Below are 14,689 nucleotides of genomic sequence, written 5' to 3'. Positions count from 1 at the left end.
ATTTGTTCTATGCTTTAATTTCAGACTACGTTGAGACATTAAACTGTGTAAATTTCAATAAAAACTGGAAAAATGGAGGTGTTCTAAAACTTTTGACCGGTAGTGTATGTTTTAACAACGTTTATAAATATCACGAAACGAGTGGATATAAATATATACTATTTCATGAACTAAATGTTTCAGGTATGTTTTTTTTTCCTTATTACTAATAATAATAATAATGAAATGAATAACTATTATTTTATTTCTAAATGTTTATTTTGAGACGGTAAATCGAGAGTAGTGTCCATTATTGCTTATAAAGACCCCGAGAATAAACTTGTATTATGTCATTGCAATCACTCAGGTGAAACAATGTCTTGTAATCTGCCCAAACATCAATTTTTTTTTTTTTTTTAAACTTTGTTTATTGGATTTCACAAATTAAACAGGATGAAACATAAACACAATTTAACAGAGATTTAAGTGGAAATCATATTAATAATAATTATAATTGTTATAAAAGAGAAGAGAAAGAGGAGAAAAACAGAAGAGAAAGAAAGAAAGAGCCAGAGAGAAAGACAGAGAGTGCCGTGCTTGCTTTTTCATTATTATTAATTTTATAAAGGAAGATTATGGAGGGGAGGGCAATCTGAGGTTGTCAACATAGGATAGAAAGGGTTGCCATGCTTTATAACATTTTGCAGTGGATCCCCTTAATGTAAACTTTATTTTTTCCAATTTAAGGGAGTACATGAGATCCCTAATCCAGTGAACACGTGAGGGTGGGGCAGCCTGTTTCCAACCAAAACAAAATGAGGCGTCTAGCCAGCAGAGTTGCAAAGGCCACGGTGTCCGACAGCTGCCCTGTTGAGGGAACATTGTCGGGAATCGCATCGAAAATCGCAATGAGTGGAGTGGGGTCGATAGGCACTTGTAAGAACTGAGAGAGGGTCTCAAAGACAGAGGTCCAAAATGGAGCCAGCCTGGGACAGCACCAGAACATATGAATGAGAGAAGCTGGTGCTAGTTTTCATCTGTCACAGGCTGGATCCACTTCAGGGTATATTCTGGCCAATTTGACCTTTGATAAATGAAGACGGTGTAAGATCTTGAATTGAATAAGCTCATGCCGAGCACAGGAATGCACACGAGCAAGGATGGATTCCCAAATGTCATCAGTTAGCTGGAGTCCTGTCGCTTTACCTCCCTGCCTGCCCTACTGTGCTCTTCTCTTCCCCTCTTGACTTCTCAGTTTAGTGTTAACCCATTGGTGTGTCACTCCCTCCGGATCTGGTCCCAGTTTAGGAGGCAGTTTGGCCTATAGTCCATGTCCATATCTGCCCCTGTTGATGTAAACCATCTATTCCCACTCTCAGTGAAAAATTGCTTTTTGTCTATGGTTTAGAAGTGGTATTAAGTCTCTTAAAGATTTATACATTGACAATAATTTTGCATCGTTTGGCCAGCTTGTCCAAAAATTTAAGCTACCTCAAACACACTTATCGCTACTTGCAAATTCAAAACTTTGTTCACAATAGAGTTCAGTTTCCTCTACTGCCTCCCAAATCAAACATCAATATTTTTCAACAAAACTTTCAGGAGTGTTGTAATGTCCCTCGGATAATAGAATAACATGTTTTTAATACATGTATAATAAAAAAATACATAATAAAAATTACTTAAAAATGCTTGGTCCTGAAAGGGTTAAATATTTTTGTTACTGTGTGTGACTGAGGGTTTGTGAATGAAAAGGAAATGTGTATTTGTGTACTCTGTATATATTTTTGCTTTGAGGATTAGAGTTACACTTTTTTTTTTCCATTTGTACGTGTGAGACTTCTGCACTTAGAGTTTTCAAGAACTTGCGTGACTCCCTATAAATCTACGGGAGTTTTTCTAGCAAGAAGAAAAAACTTACTTATCCAACAGGCAAAGTATAACTGTAAAAGTTTTTGTCCCTCACACAAATCTTTTTGTCCCAGGCATTGGGCGATATAAATTGCACACCCCTGGACAGTCCAAGCCTGGTTAGTAACACTCAGCCTTTGAGAGCGGTTTCTGTCTATGTCTCGCTCAGCACTTCATGGGGATTGGTTGTCAAAACAAGACCTTGTTTTTTAAGAGTCTTGCGGGATTTCTGTATATTAGTTCTAATTTGTGAGGTCAATGGGACGCAGTAACTGATACACAGCAAACCTGATATTTCTAATTCAGCTGTCAAATAACAATGTTTTTAATTGAATTTGTCTTTCGTAATGTTTTCATAAACCATAATGTATAGCAAGTACTGTACAGCTTGCATGCATCAAAGACACACTCATCGTTCAGTGCACAGTAATAACTAACTTCAGTGTTTAACTACTTGACTTAGTTTCATATTTACTTTTGCTGGCCTTTTTTAAAATGTGTGCATCTAGTCCAGACAGTTTCTTTCTTTTCTTTCTTTCTTTCTTTCTTTCTTTCTTTAATAATGTACACATTTATGAAATGTAAACAAACCAGGCTATCATTTCTCTCTCCTGTCTATCCAGTAGTTTGCTGTAATTTTCAAATCCATTTATATTCTTCACTTTCATTAACAGTAGTATTATCACCGGTCCCTTGAGTTTTTAATATCTTTTGGTGGTTCTGTTTTTTGGTACCGTACTTTAGTTCCGGATATACCTGCAGCATATATACTGTAGAGACTTCTACAAACGTTATGAAGTTTAAATTGGGGTCCAGTGATCTTTCTGCAATCAAGCAACGTGACATACAGTACAGGAAGTGACTAGGAAACTGTATTGGTTTTTATGATCAGTTCTTTTTAAACATCTCGGTTCATTGCTTAATGTTGCTGAATTTAATTCTGCGGTTATATGTTGTTTTACTTCTGGCTTCTCAAAAGGGGGTCTTGATGCGTTTATCTTTCGGGGCCTGTGTGGTGTTTTGTGTGATTTCAGATGCCAGCTGCTGCCGGATCCAGTTCATAGCAACAAGGAGCTTTTGTTTGCCAGTACTAAAGCAGATATACAGCACATAGAGGTTCAGAGTGCTGCCTGAAAGTGGCATCACAGTTTAGTAGTGGGCAGGACCAGAGCGAAAGTGAACTAAAACCAATACAAAAAGGTACTTTAGCCTGTATGCACTGTACTGTATGTCTTCCAGTGCTTTTCATTTTTCATTGTATGAAATAGGAACAGTTTGGAGCATGACATGGTCAGTTTTACTTCACTATTTTCCTAATGGAGTAATAAAATGATGCAGCATTGTTTTATTTTTTTTGGGGGGGGGGGGGGGGGGTTGGGGTTCACTGTTCCGTATTTCAAAGTTAATAAACCAGTATTTCACGATGAATCTTCCTGATGGCCTCTGTCTCTCCTTGACTTGAGTATCAGGACACACCCTCCCGCCCATATACAGCACATGCAGCGCTGTAAACAGAAAACAATATCGAAAGAGCTTAAGGACTTAAGACGGATCAGGTATGATGAGAGACAGATCGACTAGCTCCCCACCCTGATGATTTACTGAATGAGAGCTGTCTAGCTGTCAGCAATCTTAAAATAGCTCCCGCAAGCCCTTTCCAAAGTTTGCCTTCTGATTTCACATCTGGCAACGAGTAGCAATTGGCGCTTTTGAACTTTAAAAGGGGTTGTGCCCCATGCTTTTAAAATTGTTATGATAGTGAGTTGAGTATATTACTTAGACAGATCTGTAAGTGTTACCTGTAAGAACAAGTCCTCTTTTCCCTTTCTTTGCCTGCATTGCTTTCCTGAGCTGCAGTGTACAACAGAGCTACCGGGAATGTGTAACCTCCTCCTCCTCGTGCTGCTGCTGCAGAGCTTGTGTGCTGGCACCTGGAAACTCGATCAGTCAATGCCCTCCATCTGGACAGCCAACAAGGCTTTGTTTCTGGTGATGCACAGAAGGGTTAGCTACAGAATGTCTCTTGGTTGTATATGTTCGGATGTTCTGTTAGACATGTATATGCATTCAGGATTTAAAACAAGGCTGCTTAGTCACTGTATACACAGGGTGTGCATTCTTTTGGGGAAATTAGGATACACATTTACCAATCAATGTTCTCAATCAATCTTCCATTTTTAGATTTGCAGTGTGTGAATTCTGATCTGTCGTTTTAAAACGGGAGTTTAGTGCAGTCCTCCTTTTCTGCTGGGGGATCACTAAAAACAAACTGAACTGGCAGCTATTTTTATTGTTATGATATTGCTGTATGACCGCTTGTGAATCAAAATGAAACCACACAGCCAAAGAAACTCCCAAACCCTTTGGCAGTGCTGAGCTGCGCCACATTGCTCTGCTGCTGTGTGTGTCTAGTTGTGTGTCTGTTAACCAATTAGGTTAGCTTGTTAAAATATTTCTGTTGTCTGTCTGTAGTATTGCACTGCACCTTGAAGTTTGACCCATCGTCTCCTGCAATGAGATTGCAAGCGACTGCCCGCCAGTAGACTAATTGTGAGTCTCGACATTACGAGAAGAGGAGTAATAATATAAATGAAATCAGCCACACTGTTTAAGGTTTTATTAAGCAGGCTGCCTGAGAGCTGCACAGTGGAACAAGCAAGGGAACAGGAGCCCTGGAATGAGCAGGTCCGAGTGTCACTGATAGCTTAGGTGGTGACATCAGGCCAGGAACAAACACACAGTACTGTGAGTAAATGAAGTGCTGTTGCACGAGTAAGGCTCGGGCGATGCCGCGTTTTTTCACAATCGATATATTGTTCTCCAAAAAAGCAGATGCATCAATTAATCAATGCTATGAAAGGGTGCAAAAAAAAAACTGAAGTAATACATGTGGAGCTGTGGATTACTGTGTAATAGTGCAAGTAACGCTTTAAAAACTATTATGCATATTAAATTGATTGCATCAGTTTATCATATACAGTAGTAATAAATATTACTTTTTTTTTAAACCTTATACGTGTTGATTTGTACCAGTTGAGGGTCAAAGCAAAATAAAATATAAAAATAAAATAATCCATAACAACCAATCAAGTTATCACTGTCCACAGCAGTTTAGTAACACGAGTGTTGTCCATGCCTTATATTTGAATTGTGTTCAGGAACATGATAGTGTCCACATTTTGTTTTAATGTCAGCGATGACTGGCACTTGCTTACAATCTGCCCAGCATTACAGAATACCTGGAGACTGACATTGCCTGGATGCTTAACACTTCTGAGCAAAGATACAACTTTTTGGTTGTTTTTCTTAATTTTTACTCTGGGGTAGTTCAAATGAATAAATGCAGATTTTGTTTTAAGTTTTGTAGGGTGTTATCTCCAGAGGTCACGTTTATGCAGAATTCTGCATTATATACGCAGGACATATTAATAAAACACAAAACAATAGTGGTGCGTTTCTAAAACACAGATGTAAAAGACCACAGATCCCCTTTTTATCCCTATCCATTAATTTTGTTTATATTACGAAGTAGTTTTATGCAATGCAACGTGTAATATGGTTCCACTGCTCCCTGCAGCTGCAGAGGTCTCAGTATCCCATGTAGCACCGCGCACATCCCTGGTATAAGAGTGACTCAGTAATCTGTATCATAGCATCTTTCCTGTTGACTCTCGGCAAATAATTTGGACAAGTAAAATGCATGCTCAGAAATCATGGTTTTAAGACCATGGATGAGGCGTGCAGGGTTTTTATTTTTATTCCGACATCTTTCCTGCTTTCGCAAAACTTGCAGCAATTGCAATTATGATACCTGTATCTTGGGTTTTAGCTATCGTTTATGTGAGGATCATCTAAAACATGACAATTTCAATGGAAGTTCCTGAGAATTAAGACTTTGATTTGGAAAGAGCACGAGTCATTTTTTGACTTGGGTGGTAAAAGGGAAATGTAAAGAACCTTTAAACAGCAAAACTGTAAATAGCTCTGATGAGAATAGCCACCTGTTTGAAGCTTTTTCAGCTCAACAGAGCATTTAGAGTAGTGACGTTCTAGAGACTTCTGGGCTTGATGGCAGCAGCTTCCCCGACCCTTCCTTTGGGTCTCCTGCACATGTGCCCTCTCCAAGCCTGATTCCAACAGCAGGGTTTTTCAGCCTGCGTTGAACTGTGGCCACCTAGTGACAGTGTCTCGCCACAGCTTGCCCATCTACGCGTCGCGGACACGTCCAGCCTATGGAACCCCCCTTGAAAGCGTCTCCACATAAATATTTTGGAGCTGCAGGCAGTTTATCTGGCCTGCAGAATTTTTTTGCAGGAGGTTCAAGAGAGACAAACAACACTACTGTGGTGGCATTATATATATATATATATATATATATATATATATATATATATAAACAAACTACCAGGGAGGCCTCAGGTCTCCCAGTCTCCATCGTGTGGCCCGCAAGCTTTTTCTCTGGGCACACGAGAACCTCCTCTCAATGCAGGCAGTACACCGGGGTGATAAACAGGATGGCGGACCTCTTCTCAAGGGGCGCTACCATTTTTGCAAGACTTGTTTGATGAGGAGAAATCCCCCCTCTTCATTAAAGGTCTATCTGGCAGCTATTTCAGCTTGCCATGTCAAAATTGCTTCAGTCTTCCCAGGAGCTCACTTCCTGGCGGGACCTGTGAAGGATATTGTTTCTCGCTGGAGGCTTAACGTGGTGCTTGATGCAGTCGTGAAGCCTCTATTTGAGCCCTTGCATTCAGCCAAGCTGAAATTTTTATCGCTGAAAGCAGCTTTCTTGCTTGCAATCACATCCGTTAAGCGGGTTAGTGAGATGCAAGCATTTTTTTTTTTTTTTTGCTCAATTTTTGCAGAAGCCAGGACAAAGGTTATGCTTCGTACAAATCCTGCTTTTTTTGCATCAACCAGTCTGTGGAATTGGAGGCTTTCCATCCACCTCCTTTCCAGTCTGACAGGGAGCAACAGCTCCATATGCTCTGCCCTGTGTGGGCACAAGCATATTACGTGGACAGAACACACAGTTGGAGGCAGTCTGAACAGTTTTTTGTCTGTTATGGGGCGAAGTCCCATGGTAAAGCCCTGTCTAAGCAGAGGCTATCTAAATGGATAACAGACACAGTCAAGACTGCCTATGAGCGAGCCAAATTGCCCCCTTCAGAAAGCTCACTGCCCATTCCACCAGGGGCGTGGGAACTTCGTGGACTTTCTTCCAGGGTGCATCTGTCGGGTACATGTGCAGTGCAGTGGTGTGGGTTACTCCCAATACCTTTACAAGGCTCTGTCGACTGAATGTCATGGATCCACAAAACCCTGGCTTTGGAACTCGAGTATTGAGAGGGCCTTCAGGGTTGAACCTTACAACATAATTAGAGTCTGAGTTTCTACCTCAGTTTTTTTTAGCCCTAGCTACTTGTTACTGGGGTTCCGCATGGTAATGCTCACGGTAGCCTTCGGCTTAGTCTTGTAGTATTCCAGTCCTTGTGACTGCTTTGGTACTCTCACCCATACGGTAATGGTTACATTTCATACTTGATAGGGAACGTTAGGTTATTATCATAACCCTGGTTCCCTGAAATAGAAATGTAGCCATTAACCTTCAAGGTCGCTGCTTCAGTGATTGCAGCATGCTTGAAAGAAAAATGATGCTGGCATCTGTGCGTGCAGTCTTCTCATGTCTGTCACAGATGCTGGCGTGCAGCTTTGGTATAATTTATTCAGGTTTGGGGTCTTCATGAAGTAAAAACCCATAAGGTAATGGTTACATTTCCATTTCAGGGAACCAGGGTTATGATAACGGTTGACTGTTGAGATGTTTAGTGACTGTGAAAGCACATCATATATCTGTCATGACACTGGGAGGCTTTAACTGCACAGATGACCAACTCTTCTTTGAAAAGGTTGTCTGGGATTATTTTATATGGAGCAGAGTAGTGGTGTGAGGCACTTTTGGGTTTCTGTGCAGTCAGATTTGCAAAATGCCACTGCTTTGTACATGCTGCTGGGCTAGGGAACCACCCACCTGCATGGTTCTGTTGAGAATACACTATAGTTTCCATGAGGCCATGAGGTTTTTAACACCATAGTATCTCTGCTTGATTAGAAATGATTCAGCATCCAGTCACTGCGCTCCCATTGTTTTGTATGGGGTCAGCAATTCTGTTATTACTCAACAATGGTAATAATAATACTGTACTGTAGGTGATCTTGTTCCACAGACTTGATAGACAAGGATTTTAAGAGGTATGTGTCTGTGGTCTTTGAAAAACAAGAGGATAGCGAGCACATTGAAGGACAACAGCATTTATTGCTTCTGAATTCTGAGATTTTGTTTTTTTTCTCTTTCGAGCAGCCTCTTCCTAAAGTACACCTGTTTTTGTGGCTTGTTTACCACGGTTGTTTTGTTAAGTGGGCTGTGTGTTTCACTAGCTTCTAAGGAGCTCTCTGTTTAATTCAGCTCATTCCTACTCCAGACCAAGAAGATGGATCTCTGCTACAGTTCCAGAACACAAAACTGAGGCTGTCCTGTTGTTGTGAAAATAGTTTAGTATTGAAGCATTATTAAGGTTAAAATCATTTACAAGAAAACAGGTAGATTGAAAAATGTTTTTTTTAGAAATGTTTGGTCTTCGATCTGTTTTCTATTTTGGTCTTTTTCATAAATCAAGAGGTTTTGAGACTTACCTTTGAGTGGAGAGGAGAGGTGGGGCTTGGGAGTGGAGAGGAGGGGTGGGGCTTGGGAGTGGAGAGGAGGGGTGGGGCTTGGGAGTGGAGGGGTGGGGTGGGGCTTGGGAGTGGAGGGGTGGGGTGGGGCTTGGGAGTGGAGGGGTGGGGTGGGGCTTGGGAATCTGTTTACTTTCATTAATTAGTTAATAAATCAGTTAATAAATCAGTGTCTTCATTAATCTAATCCGCTAGAAAGATAAAAAACCTATGGTGTGAATGCTGCTTTATTCAACTTGAATGGAAAGGAAGAACATGACTCCTATTGTGTAGTGAATTGCTATCTATGTTTTTATCAAACAGTGTTGTTGAATTTAAATACTTCTTACTGTATTGCGGTACTGAGTATAAAAATAAAATAAAATGACACTGAGCTTGCAGTAGCATACTGTACATGCAGCTTTGTACGGGTGTGAATTGCACTTTCATTTCAGTGGGCTGCAGTGTGGTGATTCCAGACTCTTGCACATGAGCAGTGCTGGAGAACAGTTGGAGCAGGGATGACATCATCGTGCTGGTCTGTGTGTGTGTGTGTGTAGGGGTTGCTGCAGAACAAGGGAACACAGCACAATCCTCAACAAACAGTAAGCTGCTTGGCAGCCCACACAGTCTATTTTTGGTTGTGAATTAACTGTTCTTGAAAAAAACAAACCAGCCTCTGGTGTTATGAAATGATGATGCTGTATTGAAAACACACGATGGAAGTGATCTCTGGCGGCTTTTGAAAATGTTCATCTGTGAAAGCTGTGTTTAATTTCCCCTTGGTAAGTACTGTGCTGCTAGAAATCCACAGGGTCTCGGATACAAAGCGCAGCTTCCCTTTAGGCCTGCCTTGCACTTCGTTCCTTGGATTTAGTTGGGTATTTGTAGACCACAACAATGCTGTATTGTTTGGGAGTCGTATCGCGCATCCTCTGGGATGTAATGGGATGAGGATGATCTTGTACTGTACACAGCATTTTTGCCGGGCATACTGTTACAGTGCAAAATGTATTAAAAGGGATTGTAATCAATAACAGCAAAAGAAGTAAAGTCTTTAGAAATGTTTTTGTTTTTTAGATAATTTAAGTATAAGCGTTACAGTAGTGTCTTGGAAGACAGATTATTGTGAAACTGTTTAATTTGGAGCTCAATTGACTTAGTTTGGTATGTGCTGAAATTGCCCAAACTTGTTCATTTTATAACACACACACACAGAAAAAGAAATAAATCTATATATAGATGGTGTAGTCTGTCATACTCTGCACGGTGAAACGGCCTTGAATTTTCACAATCTTATTCCTTGCCACCTATAGCCATCATTTTTGTTTTGTATTAGAAAAGCTGTTGATTTTATATACATTTCCAAACAGGGTTGGAATAGGACTCCTATTGCATAGCAGTTTCACCCATTCCAGGCTTTATTAAAAGCTTGATTAGTCACAGAGTACAGGTAATAAGTTCAGATGTGTCTTATTAAACGCATAGTAAAATCAGGAGTGTATCAAACTGCTATGCAGTGGGAGTCTTATTGCCTAACATTGACGAGGTAAGTTGGCTGTCTCTGAACACTACTTCACTGCTCATATGTCAGAGTTTCAGGGGATGACTCCTAGTGATCTCAGCAGGCGAAAGCCACTATAAACCAGTGCTGTACCTGGCAGCTGGCTGAACAATAAAGTTTGTTCCAACACTTAAGGTGTCCTAAAATTATACTACCGGTCGAGAGTTCGGAAGAGACAGCGATATTCATAAATCTGAAGTCACAGGCGAACACCAATTACCTACTAGATTACTGGATCCGCAGAAGCAGAATTGGCAGAATGAGAGAGAATGCTTGATATAGAATCGTGAATAGAAACTAAAAGCATGGTTTCTCTATTTCCGTGTCATGACTCTTTTGACAAGCTGTCTTTTTGTGTGTGTCTCTGCCATCCCGCTTTAAATAAGAAAAACCTTGAGTAAACCGTTGGTATGAAGAGCTTTACTGCTTTCTGTTTTGGGTTTGAAAACTGCACTAGGAAAAACTGGCTGTGTTTCTGGCTGTATTTATTTTTTCTGTGTTCGTTCTGTTGCTGGAGAGCCACGCAAGTTTCTGAAGACTGAATTGCAGAAGTCTAGCACCTACGCACAAACATTTAAAAAAGTGTTTACGTCCCACCCCTATCACTTGTGATTGGCTAGCTATGGAATGAGCTGATCTTCTATTGGTTACAAAGAAAACCAGAAATGGCTGTCAAGAGAGCCTTTGGCAATGCACAGACTAATCTTTTCAATTCACGGTATTGTTGACGTTTTGTGTAAATTAGCAAATAAGCGATACTGCTTTCTTAAAACACGAACATGCAATTTTAAATGCATCAATCTAGTGAAGTTGCAAAAAAAAACCACACCATAGGTCACTGTAATGTGCAAGGTATATTTGTACTTTGGACTAGTTTAAGTTATAATCATATAGTACCTTATTTGAATTCAAAATCATGTAGGACCAACCTCTATTGAAATAATAAGACACCGCTTCTAGTGAATACAAAGGAACAGTTTTATTGGAAATAAAACTAAATAAAGGAAACATTTAAAGGTTCAACAACTAAACTAAAGTAATACAGAAAGGAAGAATGAACTAAAGTAAAGTAATACAGAAAGGAAGAATGAACTAAAGTAAATGGTAGAGAAAGGAAAACGTAAACAACGACACCCCACTCCTGATAGCTGGTTAGCGATCCAGAGCAATCTATGGCAGATTCCTTTAAAGGCCTCCTTTGTTAGTCTTAACACGGGTATTGTTAGTAATACAAATACGTTAATATCTGATAATCAAAGCATTGTTAAATCAGTCATATAGATGTTTTGTATGTTTAAAAAAAAAAAAAAACATGCAGTTTACTGTTAGAAGCATTTCGAGACCAACTTTCCCAGGCAAAAAATGTAATGATTTTTTTCTTTAGATTTTTTTTTTTTGTGTTGCTAACCTAGTTTTCCATTTACATATTTAAACACTATTACTAGCAAATGTGTTCCAAACTGCACTGAAAGGAACATTTCCTTAAAGTATGTTATAAATTTGTTGAGGTGAGGTCACAGGGAACCTTTTGTGTATCTTGAATTTAGTGAACCCGTCAAGCTACAAGGCTAGATCCGCCCCTGTTACTCACTAACTGATTGATAGTGTTCACTGTTAGCCTAAATAAAACCAAAATCCTACAAGTTCTATTGTACTTTGTGTGTGTGTTTTGTGAGATGGGGAGGGAGGAAGTAGAGTTTTCTAGCATTTTGTCTCCTGGAAAAATTGCACACCCCAGCTGTAATCACACCCTATATCATTGGATCTAGGGGTGTCTGTGTGTTTCATGCTTTGTGCCTAAAAAGCTACGTTTTGGAGAGAAACTGGTAACTGTAGAAACAATCCCTTCCAGCATTCTGCTTAGGGGGTGGTGTTGGGACTGAGGGTCTGTATTGGATTATATTGCAATACTGAAGACAATATTACGATATGTATTGCGATACATATTGGAATTCAATGCTGAATGATGCTGGTGTTTGATTTTATTGCTACCAAAATGAGAACTGAACAGTTATTAATCAAATTTATAAATTGCTGACAAGCACACAATATAATACTACGTTATTCTTTGTATTCATTTTCTGAAGTAAATACAACAAATAAACAGTACCTGTTCATTTTTGTCAAATACAATAAGTAAACAATATTTATTAATTGATTAACATTTATAATTATAAAACTGTTTAAATACAGGCCCTCTATCTTGTAGTAGTAGTAGTTTACAATAGCTTACCTGCACTATCTATTATTTATATATATATATATATATATATATATATATATATATATATACACACAATATACATAGGTAGTAATTAACCATTTTTTGTTTTATTTATGTGTTTCACTGTAAAGGTTATGCATTTAATCACATGCAGATCAATGTAATGTAAAACATCCAGAGATGATAAATAACAAAAGCAAGACCAGTATCAACATTGTGTTTAAATTCCATTAAAAACACACACACATTGTTTTTTTTACTCTGTTCACTCTGAATCGCCAAACAAAATCGCCACGTGACTCGTTTAGGCAGAATTTGGCGTGACACTGCCAGCATATTTTACTTCAGCCTTGCATGAACAACATACCGCAATGTTTGATGTGATACAGCCATCCTTTTTAGATTTTTTTATTAGGAAATGATTCCAGACATATGACTTTGCTTTGCAGAATTTAAGCAGCTGTGTGTTTCTGCCGTATTTTGTTTTGTGTTAGCACTGCTCGCATTCAGAGTTCTTGCGTGAAGTGATTATCTCGCAAGATAATAGCCAACATTTTCCAGTTTTTCCTTGAATCGGTTTAACCAAAAATACTGGTATATACACGTATATCAGTATCATCACACACCCCTAATTCTGCTGTGCTCCGTGTGTTTACTGCAGTACAGTCACAGGGACTGTATTACAAGAGGGTTGCTTGATTGGACATCAGTAGGTTAGGCTGAGAGCAATCCGGTGTGAGCAGATCAAGCAATATGGAAGAACAAAATGCTGGACTCACTAGACACTTCCTAACGGGACCTCAGAGTCTCACTGTGCAGCAGGGGGCCAAACCGTGTCTGTCCATTTCCATCAAGTAAATGGTCTTGCATCTGAATCTGAGCTCACAGAAAACAAACTTTAACAGAGAAATTAGTGTTTAGAGATTAGAATTGTAATTCTGATTTTATTCTGTTTTTTTATAATGAACAATACTGTTAATTGAAAATCTTTAATGTGTTACTTCTACTAATAATCACAGAGCGAGTGAGCTGTACAGTGTTGCGAGTTATGCCTTTTATATGCACTGGAAAGCAAGCCAGATTTTAAAATCACATGAATTGCCTGTGTGAAAGGAAACCCTGGACGAGATTAGCCCTGTACTGTAGAAGAGTGAAGACCCCTGTCATGCTGTAGGGAGAGCTTGTGTTTCTAAAAACATGAAGACATTGATTAAAGTGGGATCTGAAGAAGACGCTGGTACATGCCGTTGTGATTTTGGAAGAACAGAACACATGGCGCCATGCTGCTAAGCTTTTGATTTCCATTGTAGTGCAAGATGATCGTTTTGAAATGCTAACTAGACCCACATGTACTGCAGCTCCGTGTTAAAGTGTCATGTTTGCTTTTTTAATTCTTTAGGCCAAAATGCTCAAGCTAGGTATTAAGCAACATACTGATCTTGTCGTCCCTGTCAGCAGTTCAACACAGTCCCTGTTTGTACTGTTAATGAGCAAAGTATCACAAATAAACTGCTGTAATTAGCTGACAAACGTTTTGTCTCAGTCTTTTTCAAGGTCTTCAAGAAAATAACAAATACAAGGACATTTACAGTACGTGCCTTAAAGTGATCCATGTCTATCACGTTCAGTGACTTGAAAGGATGTTAAATGACGGACATACTCCAGATCTCTAGAAGCCCAGTGGACTCGGATCCTATTTTAAAGGTGCTTCAGCTGCATGGGCTGTGACAGAATCCTGATTTCAAGCAGACCGGTGTTTAGAGAGGAGCACTTGGGTAGCTTGGCAACGTGGCTGTGTTTACTTTATTTTTAGAATCCTGTTGTTTCTTTGGTATGCTAGATAAAACAAGTGTAGTAATAAATGTAAGCATCTTGGAAGGTGAGCGCTGGAAGATAAATGAAGCTGGCTGTGTTCACACTGGGTCCGGTTAGAAGGTTTGGTGTGAAGTGTGAACTACGAAGTCCACTTGGAAAACGAACTGTACCGAGTCCATCTAAAGAGGTGGTCCCGGTCCGTCTGGAACCGTGCAGAATAGCTGCCATCTTCCAATATGCCTTGCAGGATATTGTAAACATCCGAGTCGCACGCCATTTAAATGAGCCAGGTGCACTTGCAAACTGCATTGTGAACACAAACAAACTCAGTCATTGTAGAGTTCCATACGGGGCAGGCAGGGTGTAGTACACCAGGTATTCTAAGCATGTTACAGTGCACAGAAAGGGCTGTCTGGTTCTGTGCTCACGTCACTGATTAGATGAAGTGTGAAGTCTCTGTTTTTCTTGGTTTCCGGCTGGTATGG

The 14,689-nt window shown here is 39.6% G+C and overlaps 1 protein-coding gene across 3 annotated transcripts in view; it reads left to right on the top strand.

The window, feature by feature from the left end:
• Window positions 1–14,689, top strand: part of LOC117402298 (protein phosphatase 1B-like) — a 63,624-nt gene that overhangs the window by 17,846 nt on the left and 31,089 nt on the right. Inside the window, exon 1 of one of the 3 annotated variants that reach the window (XM_059024718.1) lies at window positions 9,242–9,386. The exons of the other annotated variants lie outside the window; for them this stretch is intronic. The gene's annotated coding sequence lies outside the window, so the exon portion shown is untranslated. Of the gene's footprint in view, window positions 1–9,241; window positions 9,387–14,689 lie in introns of those variants that run through there. 3 annotated transcript variants of the gene reach the window in all.

Source organism: Acipenser ruthenus, chromosome 5 (assembly GCF_902713425.1).
Source record: "Acipenser ruthenus chromosome 5, fAciRut3.2 maternal haplotype, whole genome shotgun sequence".
Classification (NCBI taxonomy): Eukaryota; Metazoa; Chordata; class Actinopteri; order Acipenseriformes; family Acipenseridae; genus Acipenser; species Acipenser ruthenus.
Note: the sequence above shows the minus strand (reverse complement) of the source record. Positions and strands in the feature narration are given on the sequence as shown.